Below are 18,335 nucleotides of genomic sequence, written 5' to 3' on the forward strand. Positions count from 1 at the left end.
CACCGAGTTAAAGAAGGAAGGGGTTTATTCGGCTGGGAGCATCGACAAGACTCCTGTCTCAAGAGCTGAGCTCCCTGAGTGAGCAATTCCTGTCGCTTTTAAGGGCTCACAACTCTAAGGGGGTCTGCATGAGAGGGTCGTGATCGATTGAGCAAGCAGGGGGTACGTGACTGGGGGCTGCATGCACTGGTAATCAGATCAGAACAGAACAGGACAGGGATTTTCACGGTGCTTTTCCATACAATGTCTGGAATGTATAGATAACATAGCCGGTTAGGTCAGGGGTCGATCTTTAACTACCAGGCCCAGGGTGCAGTGCCCTGCTGTCTGCCTGTGGATTTCATTTCTGCCTTTTAGTTTTTACTTCTTTCTTTGGAGGCAGAAATTGTACATAAGACAATATGAGGGGCGGTCTCCTCCCTTAACAGAGGGAAACAAGACACACTGGGGACTATCAGAGGGTGGAGGGTGAGAGGAGTAAGAGGATCAGGAAAAATAATGAATGAGTACTAGGCTTAATACCTGGCTTATGAAATAATCTGTACAACAAACCCCCCACGACAGAATTTACCTATATCACAAACCTGCACATGTACCCCTGAACTTAAAAGTTAAATTAAAAAAATAATTTTTAAAAATCTGTATTCTGTCCAGTACCACGAAATCTGTTCACTTAAATGGATGTTTAACATTAAGGGCCCAATTAAAGTATTTCCAGAACTTTAAAAAAAACAATTTTTTTTTGCAGTTAAGTTCTATAGCAGAAAAAAGACCAATACAGTTAAATTTTAATGTATACAATGAAATACTGTATTTATAGTATTATTTCAAACATACCATAGTCTAACAAAATATCAATAATTGTATAAGAGATTTTAGCTATTCTTGCACCCAGCCTCAGATTTTTAAATAAGCACTTTTTAGATTTATAAGTAACACTGAAGGAATGTCTCTAAGAACTTATCAGATTAATATACATGATTTCTGTCACTTCCATGCTCATAAAATTAAGAAACTCTCAAATGTCATTTCTGATTAAATATCAAAAATTACTCATAAAAATACCATAACTTGGAAATTGGGAAGTTACTGAATTTTATAGCAAGAAAGTGTATAACCTCCTCTTTAAAAATAAAAGCGAAATATATTGTACTTATTCCAGGGTATATTTTTTTCTTTTCTTTTTTTTTTTTTGAGACAGAGTCTTGCTCTGTCGCCCAGACTGGAGGGCAGTGACCAGATCTCAGCTCACTGCAAGCTCCGCCTCCCGGGTTTACGTCATTCTCCTGCCTCAGCCTCCCGAGAAGCTGGGACTACAGGTGCCCGCCACCTCGCCCGGCTAGTTTTTTGTATTTTTTAGTAGAGACGGGGTTTCACCGTGTTAGCCAGGATGGTCTCGATCTCCTGACCTCATGATCCGCCCATCTCGGCCTCCCAAAGTGCCGGGATTACAGGCTTGAGCCACTGTGCCCCGCTTATTTTTTTCTTTTCTTTCTTTTTTTTTTTTTTTTGAGATGGAGTCTTGCTCTGTTGCCCAGGCTGGAGTACAGCGGTGCAATCTCGGCTCACTGCAAGCTCTGCCTCCCGGGTTCATGCCATTCTCCTGCCTCAGCCTCCCAAGTAGCTGGGACTACAGGTGCCCGCCACCATGCCCGGCTAATTTTTTTGTATTTTTAGTAGAAATGGGGTTTCACCATATTAGGCAGGATGGTCTCGAACTCTTGACCTTGTGATCCACCTGCCTTGGCCTTCCAAAGTGCTGGGATTACAGGGGTGAGCCACCGCGCCCAGCCATTCCAGGGTATATTTAAAGAACAATATAATGAAGCAATGTTAAACAATCAAAAACAAGACTTTTTGGATATTATATAGAATTATGTGTTTTTATTATTTTAGCTCATTCAGAATATAGTGGTGTAGGCATTTTCTAGAAGATACATATAATCCAACAATATGTTACTGTTATTTTCTTGGATTAAATGAGATTTGCTATTAGATGAACAATTATGACTTACTTTATATGATGGTTCAAATATAATTTTAGGCCGGGTGCGGTGGCTCATGCCTGTAATCCCAGCACTTTGGGAGGTTGAGGCAGGTGGATCATGAGGTCAGGAGATAGAGACCATCCTGGCCAACATGGTGAAACCCCATCTCTACTTAAAAATACAAAAATTAGCTGGGCATGGTGGTGCACACCTGTAGTCCCAGCTACCCAGGAGGCTGAGGCAGGAAAATTGCTTGAACCCAGGAAGTGGATGTTGCAGTAAGCCAAGATCGTGCCACTGCACTCCAGCCTGGTGACAGAGTGAGATTCCGTCTCAAGAAAAAGGTTAGGCCTGGTGCGGTGGCTCATGCCTGTAATTCCAGCACTTTGCAAGGCTGAGGTGGGTGGATCATGAGGTCAAGAGATTGAGACCATCCTGGTGAACATGGTGAAACCCCGTCTACTAAAAATACAAAAATTAGCTGGGTGTGGTGGCGTGCATCTGTAGTCCCAGCTACTCAGGAGGCTGAGGCAGGAGAATTGCTTGAACCCAGGACGCAGAAATTGCAGTGAGCTGAGATTGTGCCACTGCACTCCAGCCTGGCGACAGATTGAGACTCCAACTAACAAAATAAAAAAAAAATAAATAAATAAAAATAAAAATAAACAGGTTAAAGAAAGAATACTTTTTTAAAAATTAAAGGAATGAGGAAGTCTGGAGAGAGTAGCACAATCCCCAAAACTCTCGCAATCCAGATGGTCGCTGGGCCAGGGTTAGGTCTTGTGTCCCAGCCCTTCTAGATGTTCAAAAAATCTGCAACACAGACACGAGTTCTAGAGTCCCTGGGGCGGGGAGGGGAGGGTGACACAGACGAGGAGGGAGGAGGGGCTCCCTTGAGTGGGTGTGCAGGTCTCAGAGGGCTCCTCAAGCCCTGCAAGGTGGCCTTGGGCCCCTGGCCTCCCCAGAGTCCATCCACAGGGCACTGGGGCCTGTGTGCTCCTCTCTGCTGAGCGGGTTGACTGGCACAGAGTGTCTATAAATGTTCTACAGGAGGCACTGAACCCAGGTACGCACAAGGGCACCTTCAGGGGGCTGGATCCTGGATACTGAAACAGATGTAGAGGGACTGGGAAGCTCAAGGATCAACAGGCAGAGTCCCATGGCCCCAGGCCCTGGGAGGAGCAGCTAGTCTGTCGACACATGGCGAGATGGGGACCTGCCCCTCCACCTGGTCCCTCCATGCCATGCAGACAGAGGAGCTGCACGTTAAATGTGTGCAGCTTCCTGGAGTCATTATTATTGTCTAATGAGACTTGACCTTTCCAACATCCCCACCAACCCTGTCTATGCATTTTAATTTTAAAAATCATTATGTTTTGGTAAAACATACATTTCTCACTTAAAACATTCCAGCATAAAAGGATTACAGAAAACACTTATGTTTTAAAGAGTAAAAAACAGGATGTGTGTGTGTATATATATATTTAATACGCATAAACACACATTCATATATGTGTTAATTTCATATTGGAAAATACATTTAAAACAGCGGCTCTCTGAATCCTACCCCTCAACTCCTCCCAAGTTAGCCTGGCCCTGACTTGTCTTCAGGGATTTGTTTTGTTGGCATCTGACACAGACACAAAACTATCGATGCCCGAGCCCGTGCTCTCTACACACAGAAGCCTCCAACTTCATCTTGAGAAATGGGGCCATGAGGCCACCTCGGGCCCCCAGGTCTCCAAGGAGGCTGAGGGGTCCCTGGGACTGGGCACATGCCAGCGGATCCTGGATTCTGGCCTTTCCCCTACTTGATGCCAGGACCTACTGAGTGCCCGCAGGGGTGCCATGCTGGGCTGCACAGGTTGTTTGTGTGGCAAGAAGCCTGGGGACGCCTCCCTCCCTCTCACACTTTCCCAGGAAGCATGAAATGGGGATTCATGTGTCTCCTCATGATGAACTAGTGATGCTCCCTGTTGCTTCTGGGGGCTGGGAGGGCAGGGCTGGGTCCCCTCAAATGAGCTCAAGTGGCACTGCAGACAAGAACACAGGGCATGGCCCTTGGAATCCTGCACATGGCAGCCTGACCAGCACCTCAATCTTTCCCTCATTAAAGCAGCCTGTGGAGGGCTAGGCCCAGCAGGCCCAGGGCATCTTCACTTGCCTGTAGACTCAGGGGCTGCTATGAAGAGGGTGTCTGTTCCTTGGAGGATGTTCTCCTCCAAGGCATCCTTTACTTGCCTGAAGGGATTTCTAGCATTTAAAAGAAAGTCCACAGCCGGGCACAGTGGCTCACGCCTGTGATCACAGGACTTTGGGAGGCCAAGGCAGGTGGATCACGAGGTCAGGAGATCAAGACCATCCTGGCTAATCTGGTGAAACCCCATCTCTACTAAAAATACAAAAAATTAGCTGGGTGTGGTGATGGGCGCTTGTAGTCCCAGCTACTCGGGAGGCAGAAGTGGAAGAATGGCGTGAACATGCGAGGTGGAGCTTGCAGTGAGCCGAGATGGTGCCACTGCATTCCAGCCTGAGCGACAGAGTGAGACTCGTCTCAAAAAAACAAACAACAAAACAAACACACACACACACACACACACACACACAAACAAAAGTCACAATAGGTCAGATCAGGCTCTTCAGCATCCTCATCCTCACTGAACTCGCTGGGTTTCCTGACGGGACAAGAGAGTGAGGGCAGCCATGGGAACACAGGCTCTTGTCTGCCTTCCCCGGGTCATGCTGCACCTGCACACTCACATTTCTTCTGCCGTTCAGGCTTTGTCTCTATTGCTTTTTCCGCAGGTGCTGGGAGAGGACTTGTTGGCATCTGGAAGGAAGAAAACAACTGCACAGGTCCACAGACCCCAGGGCAGCAAAAGCCTTTTTTTTTTTTTTTTTTTTTTTGAGGGGGGAGGAGCGGTTTGCCCAGAGCAGACCCGGATGTCACTGGGAACCTCTCCAGCAGGATAGGGACAAGCTCTTTTGATCTCAGCCCAGCTCCCTGCCTGGATCCTGCAGTGTTGCTCAACAGGATTCAATGCTGCAGCCTGGGGGCCAGGAATCAGGGCAATGCTGGGAGAGCAGGCAGGAGGGATGCAGAGGGACTTTACAGACACTGAAGACCCGGGACATCGACTGCCACGATGAGACCAGGTGCTTCAGGGGGCTGATGATAAGACGGAAAGAGAGAGGGGGCCAGAGCTAGAGGAGGAGCTCATTAGTCAGAGGGTGAGAGAGAGAAGGAAGCAGATCAGTTACACGCCGATGGTCATCTGCATGGTGGGACTCCTCCACATCTGCTCCAGAAGCTTCAGGGTGTCCAGAGCGGCAGCGGTGATGGGTCAGCCATGGGAAGGAAAGGGGAGAGTTAGAGTGGAGAAGGCACTTGGATCCTGTTGTCCTGGGGCTATGGAACCCCACAGCCTCTGGTGTGCTCATCTCCAGGGCCTTCTCCACAACCTGGATCACTTCCTCCCTGCAGCTAGGGAGGGGCCTCTGACTTCCCACACTTTCCCAGCCCTCACATTTCATAACTGTGTCCAGACAGGGAAAGCCATGTCATCCGGTTCCTCCACGAGGTGGCTACCCTCCACAGGACGCTGTGCACGACATGCGATTCCCTCCCTCCTCCTCCTCCTTTAGGACATGTTTCTGCTCTTCTGACGAGTCCCATGTCCTTCCTCCCTGTTGATCACCAATTCCACTGCTCTCTGACATAAGAACATAGGAGGGAAGGGCAGGGCTGCACTGCCAGGCCCTCTGTAAGTCCACAGATTGCACCGTAGGTTGGCAGCACCTGCCACAGGCCTGGGGCTGAGTTGGGGTCTGTGGGAGGCGATGACAACCGATGTCACAGGCTAAGTGACTGTTGTATGCCTAGGATGACCTTAGGGACTTGGAAAATACTCAACCCTCACAAGAATCCCACAAGCTTCTGAAAGCTTAGAAGCGCTGTAATGGGACTCTAGGAAAAGCCCCTTGTCCCACTGCCTTAATCCGCAGGTGAGGCCACAGTTGTCAGCACAGGAATGAAGGGGCCCTGCTGGGGCTTGCCTGAGCTGTGGAAGGACTGGGCAGGAGGGCACCTGGCAGGCCTGAAACAGGGAACAAGCTGGGCCTGACTGCAGTGTGTTCAGCAAGACAAACCTGTCAGACCAGAGAAGAGAGTGTGATGACAAGGGACCCCCGTGCCAGCTGCCCAGCGGCTCCAGCCTGGGCCCAGCCGCTCCAAGAACCAGGTTGTAAGGAGCGTAAGAGCCACTGCCTGCAGCGACACAGAAGCCTCTCCACACACACACCCGGATTCCTGCTGGCCACGGAGGGCCTTGGTGACAGCTGGACACTGAATTCTCAAATGAAAGCCAACTGAGGATCCATTCCTAGCCCAAGGATTTGGGATTGGGCGAGAAGTGAGGCCAGAACCGTGCTTGAGCATGGGATCCCCCCTCGGGTCTCTAGGACGGGGGACACTTAGTAATACCAGAGGAGGATTCTCTACCTCAGGAGACGAAGGGAGTGCCCTGTGACCAGGAGCAGATGGTGAGGGCTGGACAGGAAGGCGCTGCTATAGGTCCCGAGAGTGCAGAGGGAGAGGGTGGACCCCTCCCACCTCCCGGCACATGCATTAAGAACTTTGTCTCCAGGGTCACATAGCGTCTGTGAGGGGCTGTGTCCCACTCCACTCCCCGCACAGCACTCAATGCCATACCCGCATACTCACCTCTTATTCTCCATTCACAAAGGATGCTACCCGCTCCCACCCTCCAAAACCCAGGACTTTGGTGCTTGCTGTGGCACAGGCAGGAGAGATCTGGCCTTCTGGAAAACGTCATCTGTGCACACCAGGGAGAGAATCGTGGGGACCAGCAGAGTACACGTGATGCCCATGGAAACAAAACTCCTACTGCTCTCTCATTAAGATGCACAAAGAACAAACCACACCTCTACACCTATTTCCTTTTATATTTACTGACTTCACAGCTCCCAGCTGAGGCTCCAAAGCCACAGGTGTAACCCAACTGCCCCCAAAAACCCTGTGCCACGGGCCCCACCTGGAGTGTCTCTGCTATTTGAAGAGTTGTTATAATTGGTTTCAGAAAAGCTGTCCTCAGAGCTACAGACACACAAACATCAGAGAAAGGTGACTTCAGAGTGACATCCAGCACTCCTGCTCCATGCACACAACACTGGATGACAGCAGATGCCCTGCTCTATCCTCTGTGATCTCAGACTTTCCCTGGGCCTGAAAAAAACCTGAAAAAATCCCCTTTCACCCATTCACCTTCACTGGCCCATTATGGCTCTCAGCTCCACTCTGAGAACCCCGAGTTTCCAACATAGATGCACACGTGTTGAGTTAGGTGAGTGCAGTGAGCGGAGAACCCCGAGTTTCCAACATAGATGCACACGTGTTGCGTTAGGTGAGTGCAGTGAACGGAGAACCCCGAGTTTCCAACACAGATGCACACGTGTTGCGTTAGGTGAGTGCAGTGAACGGAGAACCCCGAGTTTCCAATATAGATGCACACGTGTTGAGTTAGGTGAGTGCAGTGAACGGAGAACCCCGAGTTTCCAACACAGATGCACACGTGTTGCGTTAGGTGAGTGCAGTGAACGGAGAACCCCGAGTTTCCAACACAGATGCACACGTGTTGCGTTAGGTGAGTGCAGTGAGCGGAACCCAGGCCAGGCTCATGGCAGCTGGCCCGTTCTGGGAGGACGGCAATGCTCGCTGCAGTTTAAGCATTGGGCTACTGGGTAACTCGAAGCATGGCTCTCCAGAGGAAGTTTTGAATTTTTAATATTATTTATCAAAATTAGTTTAAATGTAAATAGGCATAAATGCTCCTGAGACCCACACTGAAATACACAGGTTTAAAGACGAAGATGAGAAAGACTTCACTCCCCTGCCCTGGTGCTTCCTGGCAGAGCAGCTTGCTGCTCTGATCTGGTCATCCACGGATGGGTACTTCCCGGGCACATGCACAAGCAGCAGGCCCCTGTGAGGCCTGGGGATGCTAACACACGGAGGACAGCAGCCCGGTCCAGAGGGCTCCCCAGCAGGGGCTGCCTTGTGACAGAGAAAGAGCGTCCCCTGCAACACTATCCAGACAGGAGCAGAGCAGCAGCAGCAAGGGGAAAACCTCAACGTCTTCAGGAGCCCATCCTAGATGAGAACCCACGCAGGCCTCTGGATCAGCGGTGGGCTCAACAGACTGCACAGGTGAGCAGGGAAACTTTTCACGCTTGTGCTAGATCTCAGCACGGGGCTGTACGCATTATAACGTCACTGCGGCTCAGATAAGCTGCCCAGGGCTGATGTGCCTGAGATGAGAAGGAATGAGGAGGACACAGCCCCTGTGCTCATGGTGACCAGCCATGGCCAAGATTCTTCCAGCCAGGAGTGAGAAAACACAGACTTTAGGAATGATGATTTCAAGATGATCTCAGAGAAACTCTCAACCTGATGTCTTGTGGATTATACAAGAGACTTAAATGGTGTCATTGCCATCAACGACAGAAAGAAGAAGACATGGAGGAAAAACAAGTTCCTCTCCCTCAGTGCCCAGGAAGACTGCCAGGCAGTGCTCAGACCAGCCACAAAGTCCAAGCTCTGTTCCCTTTCCCTCAGATGGGGCCTGAACAATCTGGCTGGACCCAGGACATGACATTGAAGTGACTCTCCAGCCCTTGCAAACTTGGCTTCCCCCCATGACTTGGGTGCCCTCATGCCTGCCTTCTGCCCCTTGAAATCATGCTCCTTTTCAGGCCCAGGCCAAGGCTGTGCCTCTCTCTGTTCTCTCTCTCTCTCTCTCTCTGAGACCACTGGGCAGCCGGCCATAAATTCTTAGAATCCCCTCTCCCTCTCCCTACACCACCCCCCTCCTCAGAGCCCACTGGGCAGCTGGCCATAAATTCTTAGAACCTCAATGTTGGTAACACTGATTTGTACCTTTAATTGCACACAGCAGAGGACCCCCTCAGAACCACAGACAAACTGTGACCTAGAAATTAAAGACAACTAGGGGAATTCAGTTATGAGGAGACAGGTTCTGGGGCAAACAAGGGACATTTTAAAATCATGCAGCCTCACCATATTGAGAAGAGGGAAAAATATCATCACCTACAGAGCAATCCAATTCAAATTACATACAATACGCTTCCACCAAGTGCATACTCCACAAGAAACTCAAACCACAATTTGCCTCGTTTTATATACATACGGATTGAAACCAACCACTTTGACATAGTTTTTGCACAGGCTTTCAGAGTCGAACAAGAACCTTTATCAACAGTGGGTTCAACGAGGACATCATGGAACCTCTGCTGTAGAAAAGGCTTGTGAAGAATGGAAGTGGCAACAGTGAGGTGTCATGACCACTTCAATGCCAGGAGGAAATAGGACGGTCTGTTACCAGGTGAGGTTTATTGAACAATGAGGTTTAGAAGGGGATTCCCAATGAAAAAAAATCAATCAGTAGGGATCCTGAGAGAGTTTTGTTCTATTACTACCCAATTAACATGTGCCTGGGTGTTGACAGGATTTCCTTTGGATTAACCGCAGTGTCCTCTGCATGCAATAAACTACACACATCATAAGCTTACATTTTCACTAATAATTACCTATGCCTCTCATCAGGCTGCAAGAGTGATGGCATTTTTAATTCATAATGTGGACACTAATAAGGGGGAGACACACACACACACCCAGGCACAGTCAGCACCACACTACATGCATGCACACACACACACACACACACCAGTCCAGTGCACACAACCCCACCCCACATACAAAGAATGCAGCTGCTCTCAGGGACTGCAGAATGTGCCCATTGATTCTTATCTGGAACAACCATTTGTCCCATCACAACCTAGGTCCTCATTCACAACAGGGAGCTCAACTCCAGCTGCCTGCGTACAGGAAAGCCAGTGAGATGGTGCCATATTCCTCATCATCTGCATGATTCATCCACACAGGAGGGATTGCCCCATACAACCATTGTCCTGCACTCCCGGGGCTGCCTGTGATAACAGAAAACCTATTGCTATGAGCACCAGACCATGCCACGTCCTCTGTGTGCAGGTCTTTTCCTAACTTGGTGACATTGGAAAACCAGATGGCAAACAGTGCTCAGGTCAAAGGAACCCAAAAGAACAACAGGACAAACCAGCTCATGCTGAAGACACAAGTTCGTTTTGTAGGATGCTTCCTCTAAGTCCATGTTGCTTGGCAAGTAAGTAATTAGCTTCCAAGAATTAAATCAAGCTGCTAAGGAAAAAGCTCACTGCCACACAGTGTGTGACGGGTGCTGCCGTGTCTGTGGAGCCCAGTGCTGCTGCCATTCACACTGGCTTCAACACATCCTGTCATGGGGGAGCGTGTGGGGGCGCTGACCCTCTCTAACTCAGCTGTTAGAGATATGAGCAGGGAAGATGGGCACCAGGCTAACAGCCAACTTGTTTTTGAGATCACATATTGGGTGCTGTCTCTTGGGTGTGTGTGTTACTAAGCTGGAGTTCTAAGGCTCGTAGTCATGATTTTTGTTTTGGTTTGGTTTTTTGTGACAGGGTCTCACTCTGTTACTCAGATGGAGTGCAGTGGCAAAATTATGGCTCACTGCAGCCTCAAACTGCCAGGCCAAAGCAATCCTCCCACCTCAGCCTCCTGAGGAACTGGGACTACAGGATCACGTCACCACGCATGGCTAATTTTTGTATTTTTTGCAGAGACGTGGTTTTACCATGCTGCTTAGGCTGGTCTTAAACTCCTGGGCGCAAGTGATCTTCCTGCCTCAACCTCCCAAAGTGCTGGGATTACAGGCATGAGCCTCTGCATTGGGTCCAATCATATCTTTAAATACAGTAAGACATGTCCCTGATTATTCTCTGCTTTTGAACAGGAGCTGAGAAATGACCCCACCATTGCAGCCAAAAGCCTGTGACTCCCCTATGAGTGTTTCACATTAATGACCACCCCAAGGTCCACTGTATTGCTACCCTGCCTTACACCATCACTGACAACAACTTATAACAATGGGCAGTGTCTGGGATCTCTCTAGGCTGTCATATTCCACATGCACACACAGTTGCTGGAACTCCCTGGTATGGTGACAAGTTTCACCAGGGCTGTCTGATGAATGCAGAGTAGTAGTTCATCACGCCAACCTTTTACCCATTCCTGAGTTCATATTTGCCTTTTCCATTCAGGAAACTGAGAGCTTGGGAAATTCATCTCTCCACTGTCTCCAATCTGAGAACTAGGGATATTCAACTAACCTTCAGGTACAGCTATGGTGAAGGATGAAAGGGTTGACTGATGTCAAGTGTGCAATGGGGATGGAATTTTGTTTCTAGAACACCAATCTTTGGGTCATGCTTTGCATAGGGGAACATGCTTTCTAGAGAAAAGGATGCAGACTCCCAAAGACAGTCACAGTCACTCCACATGGACTCTCTCTTCCATACCTCCCCACCCTGATGCACCCCTATGCCTATTTAAATGACATCACTGCCTCTGGGAACTAGAGTGGATGGCCACAGTTGTTGATTAAATTCTTCATTTTTTTTTTTTCATCAAACTTCCCAAACCTCATTTCCAGCAGGAAGCTCAAACTAGGAGGGCTGTCAAGCAAAAGCAGGGAGGAAAGTATCAGCTTTCTCAACACTAAGATTTTTCCTTAGCAAAGGGATGATCTCAGAGTACGCACCTCCTGCCTGAATTGCTGAGTCCATCTGCAGAGAGAAAGGAAACACTGTGAGCATCAGACCATGCTGTGTCCTGCGCGCATGGGCCTTTTGTTTACTTGGTGACCTTAGAAAACCAGTTGGAACGTGTTGCTTGTGGCAATGGCTCCCAAGAAAGCCTAGAAGGCACTTGTGGAAAGGCACAAGAAAACCTGTTTTGCTAAGATTTTCCAAATGATTTTGGGTGCAAAGTCACCACTATTTTCAAGAAGAATGAGTTTCTCCTGAGGAAAGTGCTCTCTGCCATGCAGATTGTCACTGAAGCTGTCATCTATGAGAGCCATCTGGAACAAGCTCCAAGTTGGTAATGGACTCTCACATACATTTGCCCACCAAGATATTCTGTAACTCATCTATAATGTCCGTGGTAAGATGTGCGTATCTTAATTCAAATCAAAGAGAAAGAAGCCAAAAGAAATAAAATTCCCATCTCAAGACAAAGAAAGAAGACTTTACCGAGTGATCAGTCGGAACCTGTTCTAAGGAAGTCTTGCTGGTCCACTCCCCCACCAGGTTGTCCTGGAAATCTAGGAAACACAAAGTCACTGTCAGCCATGGGAACTGCTGACAGACCTCTGGCAGCCTTGTGTGGAGGACACAGGGCTGACATGTGCGAAGGAGGTGGGGTAAGAATATGGGCTGAACTGCTGCTGGGCTACCCTCCTTGGTGGTGAAGGAAAGCAAAGGAGACCATCAGGATAGCCATGGGAAACAGGGGCTTGGGTCTCAGGCTAAGCCACCCTCATCACTGTGAAGGAGGCAGTGTTCACATAGGCAGCATACAAATGCACACATCACTCCAGGACAGGGTCTCCTCACAAAAAGACGCCTGGTAAATATTCTCCTTTTAAAAAAAGTTACAATGTTTAACTTTCTTGAATCTACATATGCTCCTTCTGCACGTATCATCTATATTACTTGATTTTAAATCATTATTGTGGTAAAAAAATACACAATATATGTAATATTGATTATTAAATGCAAACTTCAGTGGCATTAGTTTCATTCACAATGCTATGTAGAAAAGTAAAAACAGGCCGGGCACAGTGGTTCACGCCTGTAATCCAAGCACTCTGGCGGCGGGTGGATCATCTGAGGTCAAGAGTTTGAGACCAGCCTGACCAACATGGTGAAATCCCATCTCTACTAAAAATACAAAAATTATCCAGGCGTGGCGGCAGGTGCCTGTAATCCCTGGTGGCAGGCGCCTGTAATCCCAGCTTCTTGGGAGGTTGAGGCAGGAGAACTGCTTGAACCCAGGAGGCGGAGGTTGCAGTGAGCTGAGATCACGCTACTACACTGCAGCCTAGGTGACAGGGTGAGATTCTGTCTCAATGAAAAAAAAAAAAAAAGAAAAAAAGAAAGAAAGGAAACTAAAAACAATCTTATTTCGGTTTTCTTACCTTCCATTTTAGGAAACTAGAGAAAAAAGTATAGTGTAATGTAAACCAGACACAAAAATAAAATTAAAAAAACCACCAATATTTGCAGAAATCATTATAATAGAAATAAGAAACAGAACTAAACAAAACCAAAAGCTGCTTCATAGGAAAGATAAATAGAATTGATAAACCTCCAGCCATCTAACTGCAAAGAAAAGATAGAAGATACAATTTACAAATAAAATAAATAAAAGAGGAATCATTCCTGCTAATCCCAAACAATTAAGAGGATAATAAAGGAATACTTAGAATAAATCTATGCTCACAAATTTGACAGCTTAGATGAAAACGACAAATTCCTTCAAAGGCAGAAACTATCATAACTACCCAATGGAGACTCAGATAATCTGACTAGGCTTATGTCTATTATATGAAACTGAATCAATAAGAACTTTTTAAAAATGCCCAGGTGATTTTACTGAATTCTACCTAATTCTTACAAAGGAAGACATAGTCTTATTACATAAACAACTGATTAAAATTCTAAACATTTACCCAGTTGCATTTTAAAATTATGCCCATTGCAAAATCTGCACAAGAATGAGGGCAACTGTATTCATAACTGCTGGAACTGGAAGCAGCTGAGATGCTCTGTAGGCAGTGAGTGCACAAACCCATACTGTTACGTGGATTCTACAGAATATGATTCACTGATAAAAATTAGTAGACCATTAAACTACAAAAAGGTATAAAAAATCTTGCACGTATATTGCTAAGAAAAATCAGTCCTAAGTGGCTGCATACTATATGATTCCAATTCTATAGAATTCTGGGAAAGAAAATCTATAGAGACAGTAAAATAAATGATCTATAATAGTCGGGGGTCCTGAGAAAAGAAAGGGATTAAGAGGTGGAGCACCAGTCATGTTTTGGATGTGAAACTCTTCTGTCTGGGTGATTAATGACATTATGAGTTTGTCAAAATCATAATAATTTTGGCTGAACACCACAGGGTGAGCCTTAATGCAAACTCTAGACTTCATTAATAAGATATCACTACTGGATCAGCCACTGCAACAAATGCACCACATTCATGTAAGATGTGATCAAAAGAAAAGATACTGAGCGGGGAGGGTATATGGAAACTTTCTGTTCCCCTTCAATTTTTACGTTCATTTAGAAGTTTCACATCATGTCCATTTGTTTGAAAATGTGGCAACAGGATCTCAGGAAGAGTTCGATTTTAAGAACTTGCACTATGAGTTGCACTTAAAACTGTGCAGACCGACTGTGTAGGCAAATCCCTGTACTGAGATGAGACAATGTAGAAACGTAGCAGATGGGAGTGACCAAGACCACAGGGCCTGGTGCACAAAGGTCTGGGCTCAAGTCCTTATTGGAAGCTACATGAAACTGAGAAGTTCTATAGACCCTTCTGTTTCTCAGTTCCCTCTTCTGAGTGTGGAAATGTTTATAATGGGCCGTGTTATGTTACAAGAGTAAAAGTAATTAAACAGAGGTAAAGCCTAAAGGAACTGGGTGCTTCCTGAGTGCCATAAAGTGTTCAATCATTTTATGTCTGAAAGATTAAGCCAGGCCCTTGGTAGTGGGTAACATAGAGAAAGTACTTGGGGAGGATGAAATTTTCTTTCTCCTTCACATGGGCCTGATGCTTTAGAGCTCATGGACAGTTTTTGTTATTTCCTGTGATGCCCACATCATCCTGGTGGGATGGGCAGGGCAGGGGCTGCCACTGATAGTTGACAGCTCAGGGAAGTGAAACGAGAGATTTGAAGTGACCTGACCAGAGTCACAGCACTCAGGAATGATGGATCTGGGACAAGAATGTAGATGGCTTTCTGGGGCAGAGGTCCCTGAACACCCGAGACCTAAATCATGGCCTGGACCCTGAACCAGGAGCTCTTTTCACTCCCTTTCTCAATCCTCCTGCTCCAAGGGATCTTCAGGAAGGTGGATGCCTGGAGGTAGCTAAATCCAGAGAAGAGGTCAAATCATTAAAACAAAACTTATGTCTCTAGATTTTAATTCTTGACCTAAAATATGGCACTTTCCTGCAAACAAAGCCTCTCTGATGAACAAATTCAAATGTCTGGACATCCTCCCCAGCAGCTTCACACTGCCTGGCGGTGAGCAGCCCATGACCAGTGACTACCCCAAGGGCCCCCGAGATGGCTCAGATCTCAGAACATTCAAAGCCAACTGCCACCTGATGGCTGTGCCAAGAATCGACTTCCCTTCAACTGACCAACCCTGCATGAGCAGTTAACTGAAAATGGGGCCATCAGGGCTGGGGCTTAAGTGACTCAGTGAATTAAACCTGTGACCCTCACTGTCTCACTGACTACTCATCTGAGCAACTATCTGAGCAGGCTCAACTAAGGCCTGCCTGAGAGTGGGCAGTGTCTAAATGAAGTCTACTGAGTAACCTGGAAGTCACACTTGATGAGAAGGTTACTGGAATTTAATGAGACACAGTGTGAGTTCAGACACGAGTGAATATTGTATTATAGAGTAACGTAAACAGAAGAGCTAGTAACTGAAGCAGGGGGATAGCTGGCTCTAAGTAACAGCGTGGGCGGTTTCCTGGTCACCTGAAACAATTGAGATGTATCAAAAAGCCAAGAGTAGAAAATCATGTTACATCTGAGACAAACAATATTTTAGACCTTTAAAAATAACCATTTTAGTATTACAGCAGCAGAATTAGAACCAAGGGGGAGAAGATAAGGGAGCTGATGAAAATTTGAAGGAGCGTTATCATCCAAGCCAAGCATAAAGACGCACCTTTTCCAGGGGAAAAGAAACAAGGCAATGATGTGGGCCCTGTATATTACGTGTAAACCGACACAGTAAGAGTTGAACTTCTGAGGTATAAATCTGAGAAGTTTTAAAACAATAGATTTCAGAATGAAAAATTATTACTCTTGTAATTTCATTGAGAGCAAATTAATATCTTAAGAAGAGCTAATTTTTTTAAACCAAAATTTTAATTCGCTATTAGTGTGTTTTTATATTATAGTTAATTTTAATAAGGCCTTATAAACAAATCTATCTAACCCATTTTGATTGCAAAGTAAGATTTTCATAAACCTTTTATAACCTCTAATTTTTTTAAAAGTTTATAACTTTTTATATCTACTCGATTGTATTTACCTTTTAAAAATGTCTTTAATTCAAAACAATCCCTCAAAACCTCTTAACTAGGCTATGTTTCCCATTAGAAAATTTCAGTTTATTTTCTAAAAATCTCTAGATTTAAACTGTTCCAGTATTTGATTTCAGATTTCCACATCTCTATTCAGGAGACTTTGGCCTGTAATCTGACTTTCATGGACTGTCTCATTCCGTATTTAGTATCAAGATCTCCTGATACGATGAAGGCAGTGGTGTTGTGTTTTTTCTGGATCTATTCTATGAAAGGGTATGTACAAAATTGACCTGGGAAACAGTACATCTTTCTAAACAGAGAAAAACGTTTAAGGCAAAAACCTTGATAGCATAATCAAAAATGCAATTTGAGTCATAAAACTAAAACAAATTTATAAATCTGTAGAAAAACTGGAGTTTGGGAGATAAAAAAAAATCAGGATGACATTTTAAGTACCCGTCTCATCCAAAGAAACTGCAATGAAAGATGGAAATAAACACGCCTTCAGTGCAGCAGCAAAGGCTGCCTCCCATCTTTACCAGGAGTCTCCCAGCTGCCAGTGCAAACACAGTGGCAGTTGGGAGAGAAGTCAGAATATACATCATCACACGACCTCAGTGATAGGTCATCACACAATGCTCCAATGAACACAGGAACACGTGCTATACTCGGGGGTCCAACTGCCGCTGTCTAGACCAGAGCACTTTCACAAGGACAAGGGGTCCACTCAGAGTCCATGCTTCATTTCAAAATCTGAATCCCAGATCCACAGTATTATTCTGTGTATGAAAGCAATGTTACATGAGGAAAAAAAAAAAAAAGATCTGCCTTCCAAATACATTTGAGAGTGAAAATTTCAGGGTGAAGAGCGTCAAAACTAACATGTTCAGAATAAAAAAAAGAGGTTCCATCCTTGATTTGAAATACCATTCCCATCCATTTTTACTATTCCTGAGTCATCAGAAATTTGTATATTCAGGAATTTTAAATTCGTTCCAGACTAAAGTTTAAAATGCCTTAGTATAAATCCAATTTTTAAGCGACCTCTAAGAATATAACTCAGTCATTGTTTAAAATCTTCTCTTATCGGCTATCTATATTATCTACTGTTTTTCTCTGTATGCAACCAAGCTTGCATACTTACTAATTTCTGAAACTCTTTGAGTTCACTGAGAGATTTCTCTGAATGTGTTCATGAAAGACTGGCAATTCACCCAGAGATGAAGAAAAAAGCAGCATTACATGTTCACCAATGTGCTGTTTGAAAATATATAAAGAATGATTTTCTAAATGGAGAGGTCTGATAACCTCAGACTCCAGGATTAAATGTCTTCTGGCTCATCAATCAACACCCAGTTACACCCATTATTATTATCTGGTCATGAGAATTAGCACTTGGAAGTCAACTGACAAGCCCCACAAAACATGGAACAACTGAAAATTAAGAGAATAAAAACGAGAGCGTTATCATGTTTAAAACAAAGTAGAGGCCAGGCGCAGGGGCTCACATCTGTAATCCCAGGACTTTGGGAGGGCAAGGCAGGTGGATCATCTGAGGTCAGGAGTTCCAGACGAGCCTGGCCAACATGGCAAAACCGTCTCTACTAAAAATACAAAATATTAGCCAGGTGTGGTGGCGGGCACCTGTAATCCCAGCAACTTGGGAGGCTGAGGCAGGAGACATCACTTAAACCTGGGATGTAGAGGTTGCAGTGAGCCAAGATCGCACCATTGTAACAAGAGCAAAACTCCATCTCAAACAACACCAACAACAAAAAACAAAGCAGATACTCATTAAGATACGAAATGGTTCAGTGCAAATTTCCATCACTGCAGATTGATCACAAGCTTTAAGAATTACTAAATCAAATGGTGCACTGATGAGGTACAAAAACTGCATTAATACAGATGCTGCCATTTTTTTCAGAGGGGAGCAAGGTCCCTGAGGCCCCCAGGATCACACAGCTAGGAGATCAGAGGTCCGTGGAGGCCCAGGGATCATCTGCTCAGAGACATCCACAGGCCTGGGCCTGACCCTAGAGCTCTGGG

General features: G+C 45.9%; 1 long non-coding RNA gene across 1 annotated transcript in view; it reads right to left on the reverse strand.

The window, feature by feature from the left end:
* Positions 1-786: 786 nt before the first annotated feature.
* The window catches only part of LOC100429371 (putative ankyrin repeat domain-containing protein 26-like protein), a 92,283-nt gene continuing 74,734 nt past the window's right edge, over positions 787-18,335 (reverse strand). Inside the window, exon 13 of the long non-coding RNA XR_013407732.1 lies at positions 787-12,262. This is a non-coding gene — a long non-coding RNA (putative ankyrin repeat domain-containing protein 26-like protein). The remainder of the gene's footprint in view (positions 12,263-18,335) is intronic.

Source organism: Macaca mulatta, chromosome 17, assembly GCF_049350105.2.
Source record: "Macaca mulatta isolate MMU2019108-1 chromosome 17, T2T-MMU8v2.0, whole genome shotgun sequence".
NCBI lineage: Eukaryota > Metazoa > Chordata > Mammalia > Primates > Cercopithecidae > Macaca > Macaca mulatta.